Genomic DNA, 25,333 nt, shown 5'->3' with positions numbered 1-25,333 from the left:
TTGAGGTTTAGTAAAAGTCCTCTAGTTTTAGAGATTTTCACGTTTTTTAAAATTTTATGTTTTTGATTCCCTATTTCACTGTAACGACCGTGGAAGCCACAAATGAAAAGATTTTTATGATCTGTTTTTTGAAAAATACTCTTAAATAGTGCTACTAGCTGACTGATATCACAGTGTCTTGATAGTCCCAACGTATTTTTGTAAGTTACTAGCACTATTTGAGAATATTTTTCAAAAAACAGATCGTAAAAATCTTTTCATTTGTGGCTTCCACGGTCGTTACAGTAAATAAGGAAGCAAAAACATAAAATTTAAAAAAAACGAGAAAATCTTGAAAACTAGAGGACTTTTACTAAACCTCAAAGTCGATTTTCTGAACCAGCCTAAGGTGCCCTATTTGTGTTTAGAAAATTGTCCATTAATAACTGGACACCCTGTATATTTTATCCGCCGCCCATATTAAACCCCACAAAAATTTTCATCTCTTTCCAAAAATGCTTTAGGGTAAAGGCGCCTATTACCGTGGTAGTAAAGGAACTTTTCAAAAGAGATCCAAAAATTAAGGGTATCAATGCTGTCTGACAGCCAGGAATATTTTTTTTTCATCAGAGCATTTAATGAACTTTCCGTTTCACACGTTTTTGGATTCATTTTGGGTTATTATATGTATTAAAATATTTTTTGAAGCCAAAATGACCAAATCTTCTATTACCGTGGCAAGGAACAGGCTGTGATTCTATTATCGCGAATTGAACTTTCATTACCGAGGGTACAATTGGCATGATTTTTCTGCACTCGTTAATAGAAACCAAACTCAAAATTCGAAACCTAATACCGAGGGTTAAAACAATAATAACGACGTGGGTTCTGTATATTATTTTTGAGTCATTAAGTTTAATAATGACACAAAAATAAAAAATAAAACTATGGGAGTATGTTTAAAAATAAGAGATATATTCGAAGAGATTATTTTAAATGCTATAAAGATTGATAAGAATTTGTCTTACTGACATAATTAGCTGCACAAAAAAAACAAGTAAGTAACATTTTCTCATAAGGCACAGCGTAAATTATAGTCGAAATTTTATAAGCTGGACGTTTACCACCTGAGTGAAAGTTTACCACAGTGAAATGGTAAACGTCCACCTTATAAAATTTCGACTATATATAAAAACATGAAATTTTTTAATTCTAATATTTTTGATAAGGTAATTAGGTTAAATAAAGTCTCTCACATATTATGTGTTATAATTTACCCATTTATAATTAACAAATCACAGTACTTTTCTTATTGCTGATTCTAATAGCTAAAAAAATCATGTCTGAGATTTTGGACTACTGTATAAATAAAATTGTATAAAAAAAAAAACTAATCGGAATTGTCCGGCAGTTGGGTACCCTTCCTTATCAGAGTAATAACTGAATCAGAAAACAGAAGAATTTAAATCTGATAATGATAACTGAAGTCTAAATTTTATCAACGAAATCTGTACTTGCGGTACCCTAAATGCGATATTTCAATACAATACCAAATAGTCACTCGGTAATAGATAACTCTTTAAGAGCCTATTACCTATTTCTTAATCCTGATAAGTGCAATATTATCACATTTACACGTAACAAAAATCCAATAACACATAATTATAAATTATATAATCACCATATAAACAGGGTTGACAAGGTCCGTGACCTCGGGGTTATAATAGATAATAAACTTACTTTTAATAATCACATAGATATCATTGTTCAAAGGGCTTACAAACAACTTGGTTTTATATTAAGGGTTTGTAAGCCTTTCCAACATGAAATTACATACATGATATTATACTACAGTTTAGTCAGATCAATCTTAGATTTCTCGTGTATCATTTGGAACCCTTTCTTTAGGTGTCATATCAATAGAATAGAACGTGTACAAAGGAAATTTCTCAAATCTATCGACTTCCGTATGGGACGGAGTCGAAATTCATATAAAAATAGTCTTTCTCACTATGGATTGCTGACACTTGAAGATCGCCGAGCACAGTTTGATATAATGTTTCTTTACAAAATCATTAACAACTTTATTGACTCCCCCTCACTTCTTGGTAGGTTATTATTTAAAATACCTCAACGCACTGCACGCCACAAGAAATTATTTGCTATCCCTTTCGCTCGTACAAAATATTGCTCAAATTCTTACTTCAACCGTTGTCTCAATTATTACAATATAAATGTATCCCACATTGATCTTTTTTCGTATAAAACCTGTGAAAGTTTTAAAAAACAAATTATTACTCACTTAAGATCGAAATTATAAACATTAACAAACTGTTTCTTTAAGTAGGTAACATTAATAAAAGTAGTTATACTTACACCTTTGTAATAACCTCTGCATATTAGTACTTATAACATTGTAACATTGTAGGTATTAACTTATGTATATAATATTCTTGTGTACCCCGTGTGGATGTATGTACGAGTATCAACGAACCTGCCCGTGCATACATATACATGGATGAATGAATACAGATTCACTCAAGTTACTGCTAACTTTATTGTTACTAACTGATAACTTTGTTTTCCGCTTACTGCTCCTAGACTAGCTACTTATTATTATTAAGGTAGGGCACTCAAGGTCTATTAACACATTACTTATGTTTACATTATTTTTTGTACAAGACTGTTTGTTGCCTAAATAAATTAAAAAAAAAAAAAAAAAAAAAAAAAAAAAAAAAAATTACCGACCCATTCGATATTTCTCTGGGTCGGTAATAGATTTCTATACATTCTATTACCGAGGGTAATCTGATCATACCATCGGTAATAGGCTTAATTTGGAGTTTAATTCAACCTAATTCCGACCCATAAAAAGAATAAAACACAGATGGTTTTTCAAATCAAATCAAACACGTATATTACAAGCTTCTTGTAAAGACAAAATCACATAACTGGCAAGTAAATTTTAGGTTTTAACTCAAAATAAAAAAAGTTGACAGATTAAGGGTTCCCATAGAAACAAGGAAATCGGTGCTGAAGTTTTTGTTAAAAATTAAGGGTTAGTTGAATACTTTCCATACCACGGAAATAGCTCTTTAATAGCGTGAATAGATCAAGATTGGAATAAATAAAAGAAATTATAAAATTCATAATTTGTACCAAAACTAAAGAGTAAATAACAAAACTACCACTTTTTCTATTACCGTGGCATACCACGGAATTACTTACCACAGAAGTAATTGGCGCCTATCACCGCTGTATTTTATTTTCAATTTTGAACGTATTTCCCGGTCAAAAACTAAGTTAAAAGTAATTCAAAATCGTCTAGAAAACAATACACAACCTCTTAAAAGGCATTGCACTAGTTTATTTGCCATAACTATTACGTAAAACACTAAGTAAGATTGGAGTGCACTTACCTGTGGTGTCACGCGTCTGTATGGAACAACCGGTTCTTGCGCCGCCGTCGCACAAACTGACGAATCGCGAGTTTTTTGTTACACTCACACAAATGCACACTAATGGGCACGATAGACCAATGAATGAGCTTGTTTTGTGTATACTTTATATCTTAGGGAATAGATCTGTTTGCTTGCAAAATGCGTATTTGTAAACACCGCGGTGTTAGACGTCGATTTTGATACCCGCGTTAATAGCCGCCGTTACCCTAGTTATGGTATAAAGATGTTCTTAAGCGGGAAGAATAGCTTTGCGATCCTAACGAAATAACGGTACTTTTTCTATAAAATTCCATTTCGGGAAAAAACGGTTTCCACTAACTAAATCTAAACAATTAACCTTGATGTTGATGTCGATCGCTTCAGCATAATATATTCTAGGTTCATAGGTTTCGCTTTTTTTTGTTTTGCAAATTTTGAAAAAAGGAAAACCTGTAAACCAAGTTATCGAGCGCCGGTCTTTTTAATAAGTAGACTGCGTGCATGTGACACCGCTAAAGCTGCAAGTCAACTTCTTACTTCGTACTTACAGCTAAACTGTGCAATGAACTGCCTCCCGTAGTATTTCCGGACCGATACGACCTTCAAACCTTCAAGTGTTGCCCGTATCCATGGGCGACGGTGTTGTGTATCATGAGCAGTGATCGGAACTATGGGAGTAAAACTGTAACAAAACTTGTTAAGCGGACATAAAATAGTGCATACAGCCCTAAAAGTATTCATGTCCATAGGGATAGGAATAGTATAGTACTTACAGCCATAAAAATATTTACATTCATAGATATTCGAATATGTTTAAGGCTATAAGCACTCTTTTTACGTCCGCTTGATAAGTTTTGTTAAAGTTTTACTCCCATAGTTCCGATCACTGATCATGAGGCGATCTGTCTGTTCGTTTGGTTTCGATATATACTTACTAGTGGCTCTGTGAGCTGTAGACCTCACTTTAAACTTAGAGAATGTAAAAGTGAAAAATATTTAGTTGAGTCGTTATCAGAGTAAACTCAAATGGTCTATTTTGTGAAATTTTTAGTATTAAATTTGATGTATGAATTATATTCATTAGTATTATATATGGAATAATATTTACAAAATCAATAAATTGCTCTGATAATTTGATTAAGATAATTATATGTAATACTGTCTTGCTATTCATAAGTGCTTGTTGCTAGGCCTACATGAATAAAGTATATTTGAATTGAATTGAATTGAATTGCGCCATAGACGCTATTGACGCTTAAGTTGTTTATGCTAATTGAAAAACTTTCAAAAACTGGATCGACAAGAAAATATATTTAATCATAGAATCTGGTCACAAAATTTCACGAGAATGGGTTACCTGTAAAGTGGAGGTCAATAAAACTTGCAAATTATGTAAAGAAATATGACAGATTTTGTTAACATTTGACGTATAACCTAAAAGTTTTACGATAGTTGTTTTCATTGAAATATTAAAATTAAAACATACTTTAACTAGTAATTGATATAAATAAAAGATTTAAGTATATAGACTGTTGATAAAATCATACTTGTCCACGAAAAGTGCGAGATTACGAAGAAATGAAGGTAAACTGGTTTGTTTACATTATTTGCAATTGCTATTGATCTCCACTTTAGAGGAGGACCTTTGCTAACGCTTCGGTCAGTAAAAAACCGGACAAGTGCGAGTCGAATTCTCCGAGGGTTCCGTACTTTTTAGTATTTGTTATTATAGCGGCAACAGAAATATCTGTCAAAACTTCAACTGTCTAACTATAGCGGTTCATGAGACAGCCGGACAGACGGACATACGATTGGACAGCGGAGTCTTAGTAATATGGTCCCGTTTTACTCTTTGGGTATGGAATCCTAAAAAAGTCGACCGCTATGCGATCTGTAGGTAGTATGGATGTTTATAACCAGTATGAGCTAAAAACGACATTCATCAGTTTTTATCTCAAAATTGAGCATAACGTCCAAAAGAGCGGTATGGGCAGTATGGATGTCATCTCGCTTTGTGTGATAGGGCACAGCACAGCGAATGTCATTCCAGATCTAGAGCAGAGCCCAACTGGGGAAGTACCTCCACCTTACAGAAAACCGCAGTCAAATAACACTAGACCCTACTCGATAGTGTTGTGTTCCTGCCGGTGAGTTAGGTTGCCAGAGCTTAACCAGGTGCGGGGTGCTAGGGTCGGCAATGCGTATGTAACTCTGGAGTTGCAGGCGTCCATAGGCTACGGTAACCGCTTACCACCAGGCGGGCCGTACGCGAGTTTGCCACCGACGTAGCATATTGCCAAAGTGCAATATGTTCACTCTCATTAAAGCACGTCGAATTTTAACCATTAAATGCAAAAAAGCTGTGTCGAAATGGGCAAAGTTAGTTTATTTAACGCTTTTTTTGCCTGTCCATAGTCCGGTCGGAGGCCAATTTTATAGGATGTCCGAGCCGGTAATAAAACTGAAAACGAATGTGGAAGCGTCGAAAACGTACAGTCAGCGTTGCTATATTCGATGGATATTGGTTAAAGGCTTGATGTAGAATGTATTTATTTTGGTGAGCCGTTTGATTTAGAGTAAATGACAAACCAGTGAACTAGGCGCGTATACGTAGTTTCAGAATTTGCTAGAAAAACTGGCAAACAACTGAAACATTTTTGGGTAAAGATATAAACGAGAATGGATATAGGCACTAAAATAAAAGATCTTTAGTATATTTAGTAATTGGGTTTCCATGACTAAATACTATATAATAATATTAAGCTTAATGGTTCCAGAAATGGGCTCCACATCTACAGAATAACCTGTGTGATACATTTTGCCGCTTAGTGTTTAATGTTTCCGTCATGAGAAAAAAACGTAATAATACTCTTTGTAAATAATATTTAATAATATTTAATAATATTTAGTCATGGAAACCCATACGATTTGAAGGTTTGTGGACTAATAATATTATTTCAAATACCGTTTGAGAAATGGGCCCCAGTTTGTGGACTAATAATATTATTCTAATACCGTTTGAGAAATGGGCCCCCGTTTGTGGACTAATAATATAATTTTTTTCTTTTTTTTTAATTTATTTGAATCAAAAGAAGATTACAAAAAGCCTTAAACTACTAATCTGCCAAACTGCAGTACAGTTTGTTGGCAGAAAAAAAAAACTAAATCTACCCTCCATCAACTAGTATTGTAAATATTAATAACTATAGCCGCTTTTGCATACGTATGTATATTGAAACCTTGGTATGTTAAAACTTAAACTTCAGAGTGGTTATCACATACTGTTATTGATCACAGGTCATTGTATTATGTAATTCAAGCTAACATTAACATTGTAAATTAAAATAACTGCTAAGTTTTATTGTAATACCGTTTGAGAAATGGGCCCCAGTTTGTGGACTAATAATACATATTATTCTAATACCGTTTGAGAAATGGGCCCCAGTTTGTGGACTAATAATATTAGTCTAATACCTTTCGAGAAATAGGCCCTTCGTCAATCCTTATTTAATAGAGTATAGGGGCCTTGCACGTTGGAGGGTCTGCCATCTTGTGACCTGAATCGGAAACATAAACTACACATTGGCATTTCACGCCAAAGCAAGTGATGTTCTTTACAGTTCACGTACGTTTTCTTGTGCATTGTAGGTTTTGCCATCTTGAGAGCTACATTGGAAACTTAAACTTGACATTCACACTTTGCGTCAATAAACAGGGGGCTACTGCTGCCCCCTAGAGTACATGCAAGTTCCCTATAAAATTTACAAAATTAATCGAGTAGGTAGATCGTCCTTCGAACCCTTGAACAACTCAAGTCAAAAGTAAACTCAACCTAAAAGTTAAAACAGTTAAATTTACCTTCATATAACCTATAAATGCCAAAAAGTAGATTGAATTTCCCTTACCCCCGACTAAACAGAGACGGTAGGCACTGTACCTATTATTCATAAAATTAAAATTTTACATGTCAAATGTGTAATATTAATAAGTAAAGTTTGTCAAATAAATTACAATTTATTCAATTCATTATTTTTGAGCATTAGAAAGAAGGCAAGCGTACTTAACGTGTCTTTTCGATAAAAAAATCGCCTTTTAAAAATAAGTCACAGCGAATATGTAACAATTGTAAATCATAAACGATCTATTACATTCTTTTGCTTCAATAAGTAATAAAAATAAATATTTTTAAAGAGTTTTTCAATAATTTTCAATGAAAAGACACGTAAAGATTGTTTGCCTTTTTTTAATGCAAAAAAAGCTATAGTCGTGCATTTGTGAGGCTTTGTTTATTTGTGCATACAAATGAATGTTCCCAATTTATCTACAAAATGGCTTGGCGATTAGTCAGCGATTTTCGGTCATAATACACGTGCTATAATTGTCTAATAAGTTTTAGGTCCTGATGATAGAAGAAATAATAATTTTAAGTTATAAATAATAATAATAAATAAATATTATAGGACATTATTACACAAATTGACTAAGTCCCACAGTAAGCTCAATAAGGCTCGTGTTGAGGGTACTTAGACAACGATATATATAATATATAAATATTTATAAATACTTAAATACATAGAAAATACCCATGACTCAGGAACAAATATCCATGCTCATCACACGAATAAATGCCCTTACCAGGATTTGAACCCGGGACAATCGGCTTCGTAGGCAGGGTCACTATCCACTAGGCCAAACTGGTCGTCAAATTATGTAGTTATGTGTTTTCCCCTTGTCCTTTGCCTACTTACATCCTGTCAGCCTTTTATATTCAACTACCAAAATATCACTAAACCAGATGTCGATAAAGTGATCTTCCCCAAATCTGTGCATGTCATCTTGTAAGCCCTCACAATCTAATCTGAGAATGTTTACACAGTACCCACCCACCCGGTCCGTCTGTTATTGCACAGTCACGAACTTTAATAGATAATATTGAGACCCCGGGACAAAGAAGCCAGTCATTTTATTAAAACCGCACGCAGTAGTGTTGGTTAAGACTCGAGTCCTTTGAGCCCTCTGTCTTAAGACTTAATTCGGTTTTTCAGACTCTTATAGGTAGGTCTTATAACTCGAGTTTTTTTACTTGTTAGAGACCAGAGTCTTTTGTATAGACTTGATGCCTTTTCAGAGACTCATTTTATTAAAAAATAATAATAATAAATAAATAAATAAATAAAAATTTCATTGTCTTTATATATTTTTTATTTATGGGTTAGGTACCAATACTCGTACAATAACGCTTATTATCATTTTAAGTCCCCTGCTGAGACTCGACTCGGTTTTTCAGTCTAATAATTAAGTTGAAACTCGAGCTTTTTCAACTTGTTAGAGAGCCGCATCTTTTGGACAGACATGAGGCTTTTTGAGACAAATTTTTTTACAAAAGAAAAAAAAAACAAAATCATTGTTTTCAACAAAATTCATGGGTTAGGTACAGCATATGATAACGCTGATAACTAATGTATAAAAAAAACCTACAATATCATTGACAAAGTCTTTATTCGGAGGAGTCCTTTTAAGTTGCGCTTAAAAAAGGCTCAATACAAGACTCTTAGAAGACTTTGAAGTTTTTAGCGCATAGTCTAGTGAAAACGAGTCTCGTTCTTCAAAAGACTTAAAAGACTCGAATTCCTACCAACACTAGGGCAGCAGTAATAAGATTAACTGAATAAATTACACGGGAACTTGTTCGTAAAATTAGATGAAATTAAGACATTCCCGTCTTTCATATCAAAGTAAGTTATTTCTTTTATCTCAAGCTCCTTGTACCCTCTTTTGGTGTTATCTGTTCGCAATGAATCATCTGCCTAACAACCTTTTCTTGGAAGATAAAAGATAACAAGATGCTGCAAGAAACAGTCATACAGTAAAAGTCATGCAGCATTATACAAACCTATATTATCCGCAAACTATGACCAAGCATTAAAAATTACCAGTATCGTTATTTAGACTGGTACAAAACACGAATTTGTATTTTTCCAACAATTCAATGGAGATAATTTTATTTTATTTTAATAAAGTAGCTTCATTTAAAACTCTCTTCATTTACGGTACCTAATTAACTTCTGGTTAACATTAACCACTTCCTCTAAATTACACAGAAACCCCACCTTGTTCAAAACTGCCTCATAGCCACTTTACCATTCTAAAGAAACAGTGAACTCCAAGTCAAATATTTTGATCCTCTTTCGATTTCCAGGTTCAAGTTAATTTTCCCGAGTTGTGAGAGTAAGGAAAGTAAGGTTTTAAATAAGGCGTAAGGGGGCTTATCTTGCCGTATATTTCGCGCGGAAGCTCGCTCCAGGCGCCTGATCTTAGATTGGGCTTAGTAGTTACAGATCTAGAGCTCATATAATACTGGTTATCTTAATAGAATGCTTGTAAAGTTATAGGAGTGAGAGCCTCGAGTGATTGCGGGTGGTATCGCTCGGCGAATCGCCTCGTTCGGCTTACACGGATCCGAGGGATGTTATGTAACTTTACTGATAAAGGAACTGTATTAGGCTGTATTAAGTATGTTATTCAAGCGCGTTGTGATGCACAGTTTATTGTGCGTGCGTTTATAGAGAAATATTTGTAAGTAAGCATATAGTGCTCATTCCATACATCAGTTTTCTTACCAGAACGCTTATTATTTTCGTAGTCGACATCTAGTGTCAAGTAGCGGCTTTATCAGAACCGCTACATACACCGTGTTTTTTTTTCCGTTAATTTCAAGGGTCCACCCCTGAGCTTAAATTAAGTAACTTTCTCAAAGACACCGGTATTCTAATTAACTCCATTTCGAAGATAATCAATCATTCTTTTTTTATCTTATAAGGCCCTTACGAGCGTGTACACTTGCCTTAAGGCCTGTTTACATATTGATTAGTGTTTAATACGAGTTCATACATTTGCCCCTAAACGTAAAGTACTATCTCGGATGATCGATGTTCGAAATGACATTGATATGACACAGTTTTCAATTGTTTGGTTGAATTAAATGTAATGCCCGTGTTACAACAACGCAATTTGCAACATTTAATTACTTTTCATAAAAATTCAAATTCATAAAAAAATAGCAAAAAAAATTTTCTTTTGCAAATTAACTATACCATTTACTTTCCTTAAACGTACTTACCGATACCCTGAAGTTAACGGAATTCAATAAAAACACGGTGTATATCACGGGTGCTCGAGTGTCGCGACTGATGAAAAGTGTATTGCTCAACAATTTACAACTAATATTACTTTTCGTTCGTTGTAATATCCATTTAAGTAGCGGACTTTAAATCCGCTAGTAGACTCTAGATGTCGACTACGAAAATCAATGAATAAATAAATAAATATTATAGGACATTATTATATTATAGTATTAGGGTTGGCAACGCGCATGTAACATCTATAATTACAGGCGTCCATATGCTACAGAGACTGCTTACCATCAGGCGTCCCGTATGATTGTTTGCCACTGACGTAGTATAAAAAATAAGCTAATTAATCTTAAATCATTTTAAAGGAAAATACTTAACCACATTTAAATAGATAACCTTTTTTCATTTTTAGGGTTCCGTAGCCAAATGGCAAAAAACGGAACCCTTATAGATTCGTCATGTCCGTCTGTCTGTCCGATTATTTTGGGTGTCACAAACAACAAGAAATCGAAACATCTCCCCACTGCACCCATCTGTTCAGCTCAGCGAACCGCAACATAATACTTGGTACTAAAAAGCTTTAATTTGTTTTCATCATTATTTAGACTGCCCATTATATAAGTAAATAACCGGCCCTATTCGAAAAATGCAATACGGAAAAGATATGAGATCGTTAAGTTCTGGTTTAGATATAGATAAGTTCTCAATTAGATATCGTTTGTATGTGGTATAATTGACAGAAGCTGCACGATTCGGATGACCAATGTCACTTTGACGTTAGAATATCTTTGAAAGATCTTAGTCAGTGTTGCCAGATGGGTTTTGCGTTCCGTTACGTGCACCTCTTAAAAATAGTACGCAAATTCAAGTTGAGTACGCAGTATAAAATTTACGGTGCGTTCCTAAATAATATTAATCGGAAAACCACCGAATTTTATCGCTACTATAAAAATGTTGAAAATAGAACTTCACATATTTCGATAAAATATTTCTTGTTTAAGGAGACTCAATTCAATGCAAATTTGCCAACGGTGGCGTTTCGAAATGTAATACCGTCGCGGCGTCTGTCATACTTCGGTCTACTTAAACACGCTGCACGCTGCTGCGACGCGTCAGGGCCTACCGCGAACCACGTTCGACGTGTTGCCTCTCTGTCGCACTTATAAATTCGTACGTAAGTATGACAGGGAGGCAACACGTCGAACGTGGTTCACGGTAGGCCCTCTGTTCTGTGATTGTTAGGCAAACACAAACATTTTTTTTTACAACGGACGCCCACGAGTATTCCTCTGCGTTGAAGTCATTGTTGAAGTTTGAAAACTCATAAAGTTTTGTTTTGTGAGTGAAACCGTGAATAATACTAAATAAAAATGTGTGACAGTGATCACAGTGATGAAAATATGTTGCCCACTACTCCTCAGGAAATATTAAAGCCTTTTCCGTTTATGTTGTTCCGTTGTTTGCTATTTTGACAACTTGAAAAGTTTTATCGGCAGTTTGCGTGTTATTACTGTGAAGTGTTTGGCCAAACCGCCGCTACCACTTTTGAAAGGATGCCACCCAAAAATCCAAAAATGTAAGTTACACAAAACAAAAAGAATTTATTTGCAGAAAAATATAGCTATTTGCCAGTTCCTTTGATCGTTAACTTATGTGACTGTTTTTTTTCAGTCGCTCGAACGCAGCACAAATTAGATTGCTCGTTGAATACATGTCACAGCACACCCGGTTCGCCAACCGGGAATTTGACGGGCCTCTAAGGACCCCAGAGGTACGAGGCGCAATGGGAGGCCCTTGCACAGGCCTTAAGGGAGCACGGGCCCAATAAGTCAGTGCAGGCATGGAAAGTGGTAAGTAAATATGCTTCCCATAGTTAAGATTTCCATCACTTAGTCCGCATAGAAGTCTTCCTAAACAAGACACTTTTTTATAATTATATAATATTGAATGAAATTACAGTGCAATCTGTGCATAGTAATAAAATGAAGTATAATAACTAATAAAATTAACATCTTAATGATTACTGAGGTCATGATAATGCAGGTCAAAGAGTCAGTTGCTTATTATAATGTTTTCTAAAAAAGGTATTTAATATGTATAGTTTTGCTGTAGTGACCCACTAGGCTAAACCGGTCGTCGAACATTTGATTTGATTTTAATTTCTTAATAATATTTATGAAGTGAGTAATCTAAGCTTTCTTATTTCTCTTTGCTTAAACTAAGACCATGAAGAGTTTATTGTGTCTTGTTTATTGTATCTGTTGAGTTAATGTCAGGCTAAGTAGTTTCTAAAAGTACTTTGCGATACAAGTGCAAAAAGTAGGAAATTACCTTTTTGCATGTATATTGTACATACAACGTCTTACAGTACATATGGCACTTTTCAATATATGCATGTATAGTGCTAGTTACTGCACTAGGGCGGTAAAGTAGCACAATATGTATTGCAATAGTCCATTACGATACAAGTGCGAAAAATAGTTAATTTATTTATTTAATTAAACCTTTGGGAAACAAACAGGCAAAAACAACACACATAGTTAATCAGATTACACATCCACAAGCCAAACAGTTTCCACTAATGAGTAATAACAATTATGTTGCTCAGAAATTAACATTAATATCAAAACATGCAAAACTCAAATAACTCAAACTGTTGAAAACAATATTAACAAATTGGCAAGTATGCTGAAATATAGTAACTAATCAATATTATTATTAGCTGTACATTTTATTACAGAAACAAACTGTTGTAATGATAAATGGAATATATCAATATCAGAAAAAATTTCATTATAAGTTCTACACGCTCTAGCTAAGAACTTATTTCTTGCATATGTAGTACGACCAAAGTTAATTGCAAATAGGTTTGTGGAGCGAGTTCGCCGATCAGGACATCGAATTGAAATTTTAGACAAAAGATTGGGAGAATCAATAAGGCCATGTATGATTTTGAACAAAAATATCTGATCTCGAATTTCTCTACGGGGTTGAAGAGAGAAATTGTCAGGGTAAAAAGATTTAAATTTATATTAAATTTCATTGTTCTGATAAATTTGTTCTGAATTTTTTGAATTGTGTTAATGTGAACATTGAAATGAGGATTCCAGACTGTAGTAGCGTATTCTAAGTTGGACCTAACAAATGCGTTAAAGAGAAGTTGCAGAGTCTTAGGGTTTGTAAAATCCCTGCTTTGTCGGAAAATGAATCCCAACATTCTGTATGCTTTTGCTGAAATTTTGTCAATATGTGAAATAAATTGTAGTTCGCTATCAAGATTTAACCCCAGGTCCTTCACTTCAGACAAAACCCTTAAATTTTTGTTGTTTAATGAATAATTATACTCTATCTTATTGCGTTTTCTTGTAAATGTAATGGCACAGCATTTTTCGACATTCAAGTACAGTTCATTCATAGAACAATATAAACTCAGTCTATCAAGATCAGCTTGAAGTTTCATACAATCATCACTTGATTTAATAATGGTGTATATTTTGCAAGGGCTTGGGACAACAAACATCTTACGGTAAAAACGAAAATGCTTATTTACCAAGCGTGTGTCCTAAGCACTCTTCTGTATGGAGCGGAATCCTGGACAACTTACGCAAAACAAGAACGCCGGCTGAACTCCTTTCATATGCGCTGTCTGCGGAGCATACTTGGCTTCACATGGAAGGATCGCGTGACAAATGAGTCTGTTCTAAGCGAGGCACAGCTCCATAGTATCACAGCCATACTAAAGAAGAGACGACTGAGGTGGCTTGGGCATGTGTATCGAATGGAACGGACTCGTTTGCCACGTCAAATCCTGCTAGGGGAGGTTGCAGACGCAAAAAGACTGGTCGGGCGGCCAATGCTGCGCTTCAAAGATTGCGTCAAGCGTGATATGGTTACTTTTAATATCACATGTAACCAATGGCAAAAACTGGCCGAAGACCGACCCGTATGGCGTCGTGCTATTCACGATGGTCAAGCCACACACGACGATGCCTGGTTTACCTCTTTAAGAGAGAAACGTATGAGGCGCCACGAGCAGGCCTCCAACCCTCGCCCACCTGGGCAAGCATACACCTGCCGCGTGTGTGGACGTGGGATCCTCTCTCGCATAGGGCTATACAGCCACGAACGCAAGTGTCGTTACCAGGATGCTGCTTAAAACATCTCACGCAGATGAAAAGGCCTGTTATTATTATTATTATATTTTAGTATCGGCATATAATAACAAGTCAGAAAATTTGAAACGAGTGGCGATAAATTAAAACACGACTGAAGGGAGTGTTTTAAATTGACACGAGTTGCGAATTACCTATTCGCACATGTATCGTACAACGTTTTACAGTACATAAGGTACCCTTTAAATGTTTGACACAGTAACGTAATATGGTAATTTTCGCACTAGTGCGGTAAAGTAGTACCATATGTACAGTCAGCGTCAAATACTTCGTAGTACACCATACTAAATATATGGTGTACCGAACTATTTGGCTACTTTGGTTGCTACAAAGTATTTGACGCTGACTGTACTGTAAAAGCTGTTTTAATACTATTAATAAGTATAGTTAGTGTATTAATTTTGCCATAATCGCATGCAGTTATGACTATGGGTATAAATATTGTTGAATTTATATAGCCGAGTCCACACAGAGCGACCGAGGAGGCGCGTGCGTTTTCCTTGCCCGAGCGCACGTCTACACTGGCCAGTTTGTGCGTGAGAATATTGCCTCACGCGTATGCTCGCTCTGTGTGGACCCGGCTAATCATGTATAAATGACAACAGATTTTATTCTCTAGGTGGGCACCTGCTCCCCGCTGGTGCCCACCCTTGCAGAAGCTAGCATTTTCAGATATATTTACTTTTTAAGTTTTTGGTTTGGTTTAACCGGAATTATTTTTACCCGAGTATGAGAATGGGAAGGGTTATGATTTTAGCAGTCTACGTATGGATGCCGTATATATGCCGGTATGTTTTTGTTGTGTATAAATTACTAATCAATTTTGGTGAATGAGGTGTTTATAGGTTCATTTTTATGGGGTGACATAGACTACATAATAATATTTAACTGACTTTGGACAAGGAAGAGGTGCTATAGTTAAGAAAAAAATCATAGTCGGGTAAAAGTTTTTACAATCTTTTGCTTGTTTTCATTCTTATAACAAATATTTTAAACTTGCATGTGCTCATTGCCTCAGATTGACGACTACGTTGAGTTTTCGGGTGCTGGGAACAGTGTGGCTGGCAGCACGTTTTCTGCCACTGCTGAAAATCTCGTTGTTGTTCCAACAACCGCCACCGTTACTGCGGCCTTGCTCAGCGAACAACCCCACTTCTCCACCTCTCATTTGTCCTCGTCTCCCTCTCCTTCTGCCAGCCCTATACGCTCCACGCATTCAGTACTGCCCACAAGTCCTGGACTACCCGAACGTCCCTCTCTTGCCGCCCTTTCCGCCCGCTATGCCCGTCCCGCCCTTCTCGCTCGTTCCGCAATAACCGCCCAACCCGCACGTCTTGTCCTGCCTGCACGTCAAGTACACAGCTCTGTGTACGTGGATCCGCGCCCTGCACGCGTATCCACGTACACAGAGCTGTGTACTTGCCCCGCAACCGCACGACGGAACCGGCACCTTCGACAGCACAATTTAATCATCTGCAGCATGAGCATGATAATATTTTAAGAGTAATTAATTAATTTATGAACTAATAATTCTGTTTTAAGATCAGGTTGAGTACGAGAAACATTGTTTATTTAACTTGGGACAAGAAAAACAGTAACTTGGCAGTAAGAATGCATACATAAAGCCTGTAAGCTCCATACTTGACGTACCATTCCCTACAAGTGTTTCTCTTGCCTCCATATTTCGCTTACCCCATCTGACCTTATTTGTATTGATAAAACATACAAATAATAAATATATATATACGCGAGCAATCGCAAAATCTACATTTCGGGATTTCTCGTATCGTACAGTGCCGTTTAAATAAAATAACACCACCAACTACCCATAAGAGGGTTATTATGAAACTTATAATTAACATGCATTTTATTGAAAGGCTGGAATTTTATTTATCTTGAAATCTTGACCATGGTCATATGTTTGACTGGACGGTACACGGCAATGTTATTATTACTAATATATTTCATAACACTAGACTTATTCAATCCTAAGTAACCTATTAGCTTCTCATTCGTGTGCGGTATATATCAGCGTTTGGTAGTATCATAATAGTCAAATCTGGTGTTGGTTGTTGTTAATAGTTAAATGTTCATAAAATTTGACAACTTATTATAGTTATATTTTGTGTGAGTCAGTTATCATAACAGAAATAAGATATAAAGCTGTTAATACCGTAAATTGTGTATGGATATGTTTGACTCAAATTCTGTATTCCCACAATAAGTAGGTATACGGGGAGCCCGTAAGAAATCAGTGGTATATGAAGGCTTTCTTGTGCAACTTTAGTATGAGCTGGAACAAGTAAATGTAGTTATGTAGAACAGATAATCTCCATTGTGGTAGATGGCGCTATTTATTATGTGCTCTGTGATACCACTTAGTTTAAACTTGCTATAACATATTTTATGTTGACAGGATATCCTGAACGAACTGAAAATTTTTAATGAGGCGCAGAAACAAAAATGGAGTGTTTTGAAGGAGGGGCACGACTTGTTGGCGAATCGGTAAGACTTTTAATACTGATATCAAAGAAAATTTGAAACAGGTGGATTCTCAAAGAAACCTTTGTAGCCACAGTAAATTTACTGCAATTTTTCGACACATGATTAAAACTTTTAGAACGTCATTTGACTTTGATCCTTATCCGTACACTGATATGTGTATAATTTGTTAAATATCAAAAAGTGGCGCCATCTAATAGATCAAAGGCCCGGGCCGGGTTATGCCCGGTAATATGGCGCCCCTTTCTGATATTTAACAAATTTGACACATCAGTAAAAGAATAAGGATCAAAGTCAAATGGCGTTCTAAAAGTTTTAATCGTGTGCCTAAAGATGGCAGTAAATCTGCTGTAGCTACAAAATTTTCATTGACAATCCACCTCTATTTCAAATTTTCTTTGCTCATATCAACTAACAAATAAACGTATTATTTATTGTTTAAGTAGTATGTACTAGTAATAACACGCGAACGAATGAACAAGCACTCCTACCCTGAGGTTGAACTACCTGACTAATTATAGGTTCATCCTCTGACCTTTCCAAGGAGCAAGATCTTATTTTCGTGTATGAGAGCCTTTGGAATACAATATTATTAACGCCCGAATGAGTGCTACCGCGTTTAATTTCGCCACTAGGGGTGCTAGTGTAGACGGAGGTCTTTCGAAATGTCAAATGCATAGCTTTTTTATCGTGAATTTCTACTCCTCATTCATAATTGTGGTAAATCTTATTTCATCTTTGATTAGTTAGTCACCAAACAAAAGTAACTCAAATAGCCGGGTCCACACAGAGCGAGCATACGCGCCAGGCAACTTCCTCACGCACAAAACGGCCAGTGTAGACGTGCCTCGGACGAGGCGGAGCGCGCGTTTTCCTCGCCCTAGTGCGCCGCCTCGGCCGAGGCACGTCTACACTGGCTGGGATTACCATCGAATCGTCTAATGTCGGTTTTGTTCCTTTGGGTTTGTTGTACCTAGTGACATGTTTTTTAAACGATTGCAACGCCATCTGCGAGTTGCTCGAGAGACTCAACTTACACACATATATGGATGTGGCTTCAAAAGTAATCACCGTTAATATCTCGTACCTTGAATAAAGGACCCACTTCTTAATTATTATTATAAATTATATTTTGGTATTGTTCCAGTATTAACACATTGGAGGACACCGAGATTATTGAGAACTTGGAAGACACAGTTATAATGGAAGAGGAAGACGTCTGAGCTAAGCGCTGTCCTCGCACCCTCCGTCTAGTTTACGTTTGCGGCCATATCAAAAATACACACCGTATGTTTATTAGGGTTCCGTACCAAAAAGGTACAAAAGGAACCCTTATGGTGCTATTGCTAAATATCTCGAGAAGTACTTAAGCTATCGATGTGAAATTTGGAATAGTAATGAATAACGCTGACCCAAACATATTGGATGTGTATTTATTTTATTTTATTTGTAAGTATTAATAATGGAAAATTCCCAATATGAAGAGGGGGTAAAATTGCAAAGTCTAGTTAAATAGGTCAAGTGGGGTATCATTTGAAAGAGCTCAAATTGAAAATTACAAAACAATTTTTTATTTTCATTGTGAAAAAAAAATTTACGTATGAAGGAAAATGTGAAAATAATACCATCCCCCCCCCCTCTCTCATCTCCGAAGTTTAAGAATAAAAATTATTTTTTTTACATTGGTCAAGTCTTTCATGAGAAAATTTGAAGTTTGTACGGAACCCTCGGTGTGCGAGGTAAACGAACTCGCACTTGACCGGTTATTCTTATTGCCCATAAGGCCCGTCCTTAGATATATGTCAATGATTACGGTGATCTCGAAAATGGCTCAAATGATTTCAATTAAATTTGCTATATGGGGGTTTTCGGGGCGTTTTTGAGTTTTTACCTATTTGTTTTCCGAGCAAAAGGAATTAAAGTTTACTGATTTTGAAAACTGTGTTTTATTAGTAAAATAATGTTCTGATTACATTTCTTGAAAGAAAATACATACTTATTTAGTATATTACTACATAGAGCGGGAAAAAGGGATTTGGTTCATACACATTTTATAATATGGTTAACTCTTTCCCATTTTTCCTGTAGCCATAACAAAGTTAAGGGAATCTAAAGCATTGCGCATTTTTCTACGTTTTGTATATTAGGTAGGTATTTGTATCAGAATAAAACATAGTAATAAGCAAAATATGTATTTATTAGACGCGCACGCTTTTCCTGCGCCACTCTTAATAGTAGTCCGTTTTGCGCATGACGATGAGGAAGTTCTTGAGGAGCGTCTTCATCAATATCTCCTACGATTTCCTCGGGAACATTTCTGCAAGAAAAAGGAGAACATCGGTAAGAATATTAGAATTTAAAGAAGAAATCTAATCATCACTATAAAGAGTAAAAATGTGAAACTTTCTTCATCAATCGCTGAACAATGAAATTTATTCCATTTGCCCTTATCTTCATTTAATAGGGAATATTACGCGAAACTCTGCGTAGGGGTCACAACTACCACAATCCATCACAATCTGAGGGCCTCCGCTAGCTGACGCGGATTATCCGAACGGACGCCCCGTCTAATAACAAATTGTATGAATAGCGCTAAGTGGCGCGGGCGCGTGCGACGGAATTGGCCTGGGAGCAGGACCCGCGAGCGTGCGCACGCGGCGGGCGTCCGCGTCAGCTAGCGGAGGCCCTGAGGGTCTACCGCGAAACAAGAAAATTTCGTTACTTATCTAACCTCTCTATCACTGATGAGAATCTGCAATGTTAAGCTCACTTACCTATAATGTTGCATTATGTTGTATACTACGCAACATGCATTTATTATTGACGATGCCTTCGTCGGGCTGTAGTGTAAGACGCGGTCGTGGCCCAGGCACCGGAATACGTTTTTGAGGTACCCATTGGTACGCTTGATCGTGTTGCGCACGCGACAGTGCCAGACCGTGTACCTACCTTGCTTCTGGGCTTCCCGGGGCAGGATTCAGCACTGGCGTCATGAGCCATGGCTCAAGAGCATACCCCGAGTCACCTGAAATTATTATTTTTTGGTTACATAATACTTAATCATCTGAACAACTAACGAAACTTCCCCCTTGCTTATGCCTTTTTAGGGTTCCGTAGCCAAATGGCATAAAACGGAACCCTTATAGTTTCGCCATGTCCGTCTGTCTGTCTGTCTGTCTGTCTGTCTGTCTGTCTGTCTGTCTGTCTGTCTGTCTGTCTGTCTGTCTGTCTGTCTGTCCGAGGCTTTGCTCCGTGGTCGTTAGTGTTAGAAAGCTGAAATTTGGCATGGATATATAAATCAATAAAGCCGACAAAGTCGTACAATAAAATCTAAAATTTTAATTTTTTTTAGGGTACCTCCCCTACACGTAAAGTGGGGGTGAATTTTTTTTTTCGCTTCAACCCTAAAGTGTGGGGTATCGTTGGAAAGGTCTTTCAAAACTAATAGGGGTTTTCAAGAAACATTTTTTGATAAAGTGAATATATTCGGAGATAATCGCTCCGAAAGAAAAAAAAAATGTGTCCCCCCCCCCCCTCTAACTTTTGAACCATAGGTCCAAAAAATATGAAAAAAATCGTGGAAGTAGAGCTTAAGAAAGACATTAAATGAAAACTATAGCGGACATGATCAGTTTAGCTGTTTTTGAGTTATCGCAAAAAGTTTTCCCTTCATAGTAAAAAGACTTCTTTAATTAGGTACTGATTATGCAAATTTGCCTATTTGTTTAACTCGGGTGAAAGGTACCATTTACTACACTTTAAGCTCCAGTTTAGCTTATTGTGACGGAAGAGTAACTACGGAACCCTACACTGAGCGTGGCCCGACATGCTCTTGGCCGGTTATTTACATTATGATAGGTATATTAACTTAGTCATGAACTATTTATTCTGTGGTCGTGATCTTAGTACATTTACTAACATGCACTTGCCCCATTCCAATAACCCGGGGTTAACCGGTTAAACCGTTAACCCAATGTGAAATTGTACTGGTAACATGGTAACTCCAGGGTTAACCAGTTAACCCCGAGTTAGTGAAATGGTGCAAGTGGTGCTAAGGGATTTAGAAACAGCGCGCCAAGCGGGATGTTTTGGAAACTCAAAATTCCATACAAAATGACAGTTAACGCAAACGCGTACGTCACGTCTCCCCATCGAATAAATTTACACTAGGTACAGATACACAATTTTCTGCTTACCCAGAAGGAAATACTCCCCAATGTGGCCATTGTACAATCTTCTTAATTCATCCTAAATGGACGAATTGTTAAATATGAAAGAGTCGTGCACACGGCCAGGAAACCTCGTGTTTACTGCCAAGATCTTACAGTTGACATCTGCAATCTGAAGATATAAGGTTATTTATATTCTTATTTGAGAATTGGTGACAACCAAGTAGTAACATATAAGTTATTATTTTAATGAATTATTATAATCAATCTAGATTAGGTACATGTTTATCTTAGTCGATTTGTGTTAGATTGTCCCATAGTATTTATATTTCTTTATTTAATTATAATATACATACATTGTGGTCAGTGATGAGGATTTTATGATTAATATAAAAAAATCATTATTTGTAACTAAAATTGAAACTTACTAGCTGTACATTAAGAGCGTGAACGCCTTTCCGATTCAGATATTGCACTCCGTGTGGCACAGGTGGGAAATATTTTCACTTGAGTGCAGTCTACTACACCCAAGATATTTGGCAGACCATATGCATCCTCAAATCCTGAGGCAACTGATCGTCGGGACCGATCAGTTCCAGGAAAAACTATTATCCATTGGTCTTTAAGTCTGTAAAAAGGAGCATATTTTAGATGGCACGTTTTAGAACTTAACCTTAGTCAAACCTAGCTAGTATTGCAATTCCAGATTATGTATCCAATGTAACTAACTACCTGAACATAACTATCAAACAATACCTATCTCATTACACAATACATCAACACTGATGCTTATTCAAAAAAGTAAAAACTACTAAGATAGCCCTAGTATACTCTCACAGTTTTTGATGCCTAGTAGTTCAGTGGTCCAATAAACATACCTTCTGTTCACAGCATCTACAAATTGTTCGAGATACTGTGGCTTACAGTCGTCTGACCAATAGATAAACCATGATCCTGACCAGTCCCGTGTTGATAATTGCCATCAGCCAGCAGATGTAATGCTGTTAGAATCTTATTTAAGTAGTTGTACACAGCTTAATTATTTAAGTAAATTTTTTCGCTTAAGAAATATTTAAATTTTAAGGTATAATGTAGCACCTCTGTTATGTTATAAACAACAATTTCACCCAAATATTTGTATCAGCTAATTTTGTGTGATTGTGCGGTATCTTAACATACAAACTTTTGGTACTATATGAGCAACACTGCAATATTATAGCTTTACCTTAAGGTGAGATGGCAATCCATCACCCTTGTGAGGCTGGAGGTCGGCGTTGAGTTCTTCACAAATATATAACACTAACTCCTTTCGTACTCTGTATATATGACGGAACTCTTCGTCCGGCATATCAAAGGGGTTTGCAGCGTCCCTCAAAGATCGTCGCTGAATCCTTCTTCTTTCTTTTTCCTCTGCAGCAGTTGCGAGCTGGAAGAAAAAAAATCTCGACATCCCTGCAAAGAAAATATTGACAATATTATATGCAGCGGAACTTTTTTTTTTTTTTTTGCTACGTCGGTGGCAAACAAGCATACGGCCCGCCTGATGGTAAGCAGTCTCCGTAGCCTATGTACACCTGCAACTCCAGAGGAGTTACACTACTAACTAACTAACTAACACTCAATAAAATCATAGAAAAACGGATACTTACTGATAATTTATACCTTAACATAGGTTTTTTCATGAGCTTTGCATCCACGACAACGCTTGTCGTGACCTAAGAAGCACGTAGATAAAATTAACTATATTGAACTGCCAAAATGGGATAATGTGTCAAATTATCCGACGACCATGTTATGCAAATTGTCGATTGTCATCTATCGCTGTCAAATGTGGATAACTCCTATTATCGTCTGCAACCGTAGTGTGAACGATAAAATCGAAGAAAACTGTCATTTTAACAACAAGATTGTCACCATATCGCGTGATAACTAAGACCATGCTAAGCCCGCAGCGTAATAAGAGTGTAGTACCAAGTACAATTCTTTCGATACATACTTTTTGCAGCTAACTGTACCTATGTTCAATTCAACTTCATGTAAGGTCAGCATGGGAAAGTGTGGCACACAGCCCATTCAGGTATGTGAGGCTGACATTGGGGTCTGTTTATACATTGATTAGTGTTTATTGCGAGTTCATACATTAGCTACTTGCATTAAATGGCAAATGTATGAACCTGCAAATAAATAATAAATAAATAAAATAAAATAGCCTTTTATTTCTTGCGAAATTTTAACATTTTAACATTGTTGTTTAGAGTTAAGTTAAAATAATTTTAGAACCAACATCAAAAAACTATAAGCAAACTTAATTACTTATAGCTTCCCAATGGCAGCTCTAAAACTATTTCAAAATGAATTTTAATATGTAGCAAGAACCCCGTCTTCACAGGTGAAGGCCTCCTCCAGAGTTTTCCACTCATCTCTATCTTGAGCTATTCGCATCCAGTTTTGACCAGCTATATTTTTTATTTCGTCTTCCCATCTAGTAACAGGTTTTCCTATACCCCGTTTCCCTAGTGGCCCTTTCCATGACGTAACATTTTTGGTCCAACGCTGGTCCGTTATTGCCTGCAAATAAGACTAACCAATTACCCTCAACACAAGCCTTATTGAGCTTACTGTGGGACTTAGTCAATTTGTGTAATAATGTCCTATAATATTTATTTATTATATCACGATTGTATAATAGTTATTTACGATACATTAGTGGCGATAAATTGAAACACGACCGAAGGGAGTCTTTTAAATCGACAAGAGTTGCGAATTACCTATTCGCACATGTGTCGTACAACGTTTTACAGTACATATGACCCTTTAAATTTTCGACATACTTAGTTACATAATGTGCTAATTTACACACTAGTGCGTAACACTATAGTAGCACCGTATGTACTGTAATAGTACATTACGATACTAGTGCGAAAATAGGAAATTCGAAACGAGTGGCGATAAATTAAAACACGACCGAAGGGAGTGTTTTAAATCGGCACGAGTTGCGAATTACCTATTTGCACATGTATCGTACAACGTTTTACAGTACATATGGGCCTTTAAATGTTCGACACAGTAACGTAATACGCTAATTTTCGCACTAGTGCGGTAAAGTAGCACCATATGTACTGTACATAGTTATTTGTGCAACAAGACAGGAAAGTTGGTTTTTCTTGCGAGTGTTGATTTTGAGTAAGCGAAAGATTCTATAATTGCATCACGAAGCGAGTGATTCTAAGTTAGAATCTTGAGCGTAGCGAGGGAGTTAAAAACACGAGATGTAAAATAACTGCTCTCGTGTGACACGCAACTTTTCACCTCAGTAGTGAGTTCATTATTAAAGGTTAATAAAATTAAACATCAAGTAAAGTTAACCACATTTATTTACATTCATGAATGAAAGGCATCATCATTATGACGAAAGCTTGTCTCACTCACTGGAGTGAGGAAAGTCGCATTTAAATTTCGGTGACAATATTTTTACGAAAGGGTGTAGCATCGGCGGTCGATACTGGAGCTGGGATTTTACGCGGTAGGCCGTACGGCGGTGCACGGTGTGGCGTTATTGTGGCGGAAATGTTTATTTACATCGGTTTCGATTGTGCATTGTAAAAGTGCGCGACTCGCTGCTGTAAAGATAGTGTTATCGGATCGTTCGCTCTTGGTGTTCTCTGTGTACATGCCCGTCGATTCTGCGGAGACTCTTACCGAATTTACGGAATGCCTAGGGGAAATGGCGGCAATAGTGGAGGAGTGCCAGGTAGACTGCGTCTTCATATTAGGGGATTTCAACGCTCACCCGGGCAGACGATTCGGTAAGGAGTTGTTAGACTTTTGTGCGGATGTTAGATGGCAATGTGCGGACATAGACATTCTAGGAGTGGCCTCGGATACATACACCTATGTTAGTGATATTAATGGTACTAAAAGCTGGCTGGATCACTGTG

The 25,333-nt window shown here is 36.6% G+C and overlaps 1 protein-coding gene and 1 long non-coding RNA gene across 4 annotated transcripts in view; one reads left to right on the top strand and one right to left on the bottom strand.

Annotated features, from left to right (window-relative positions):
• The window catches only part of LOC133522367 (brain-specific angiogenesis inhibitor 1-associated protein 2), a 380,180-nt gene that overhangs the window by 293,360 nt on the left and 61,487 nt on the right, over positions 1–25,333 (bottom strand). The gene's annotated exons all lie outside the window — the stretch shown is intronic.
• On the top strand, positions 11,181–19,165 carry LOC133522384 (uncharacterized). 2 transcript variants are annotated; one of them, XR_009800050.1, is made up of 4 exons: positions 11,181–12,128; positions 12,224–12,402; positions 17,141–17,229; positions 18,374–19,165. It is a non-coding gene; the product is annotated as an uncharacterized LOC133522384 (long non-coding RNA). The 2 variants fall into 2 exon arrangements; XR_009800049.1 differs by having other exon boundaries at positions 11,181–12,402.

Source organism: Cydia pomonella, chromosome 10, assembly GCF_033807575.1.
Source record: "Cydia pomonella isolate Wapato2018A chromosome 10, ilCydPomo1, whole genome shotgun sequence".
Lineage (NCBI taxonomy): Eukaryota > Metazoa > Arthropoda > Insecta > Lepidoptera > Tortricidae > Cydia > Cydia pomonella.
This window is presented reverse-complemented; position numbering and strand designations above follow the sequence as displayed.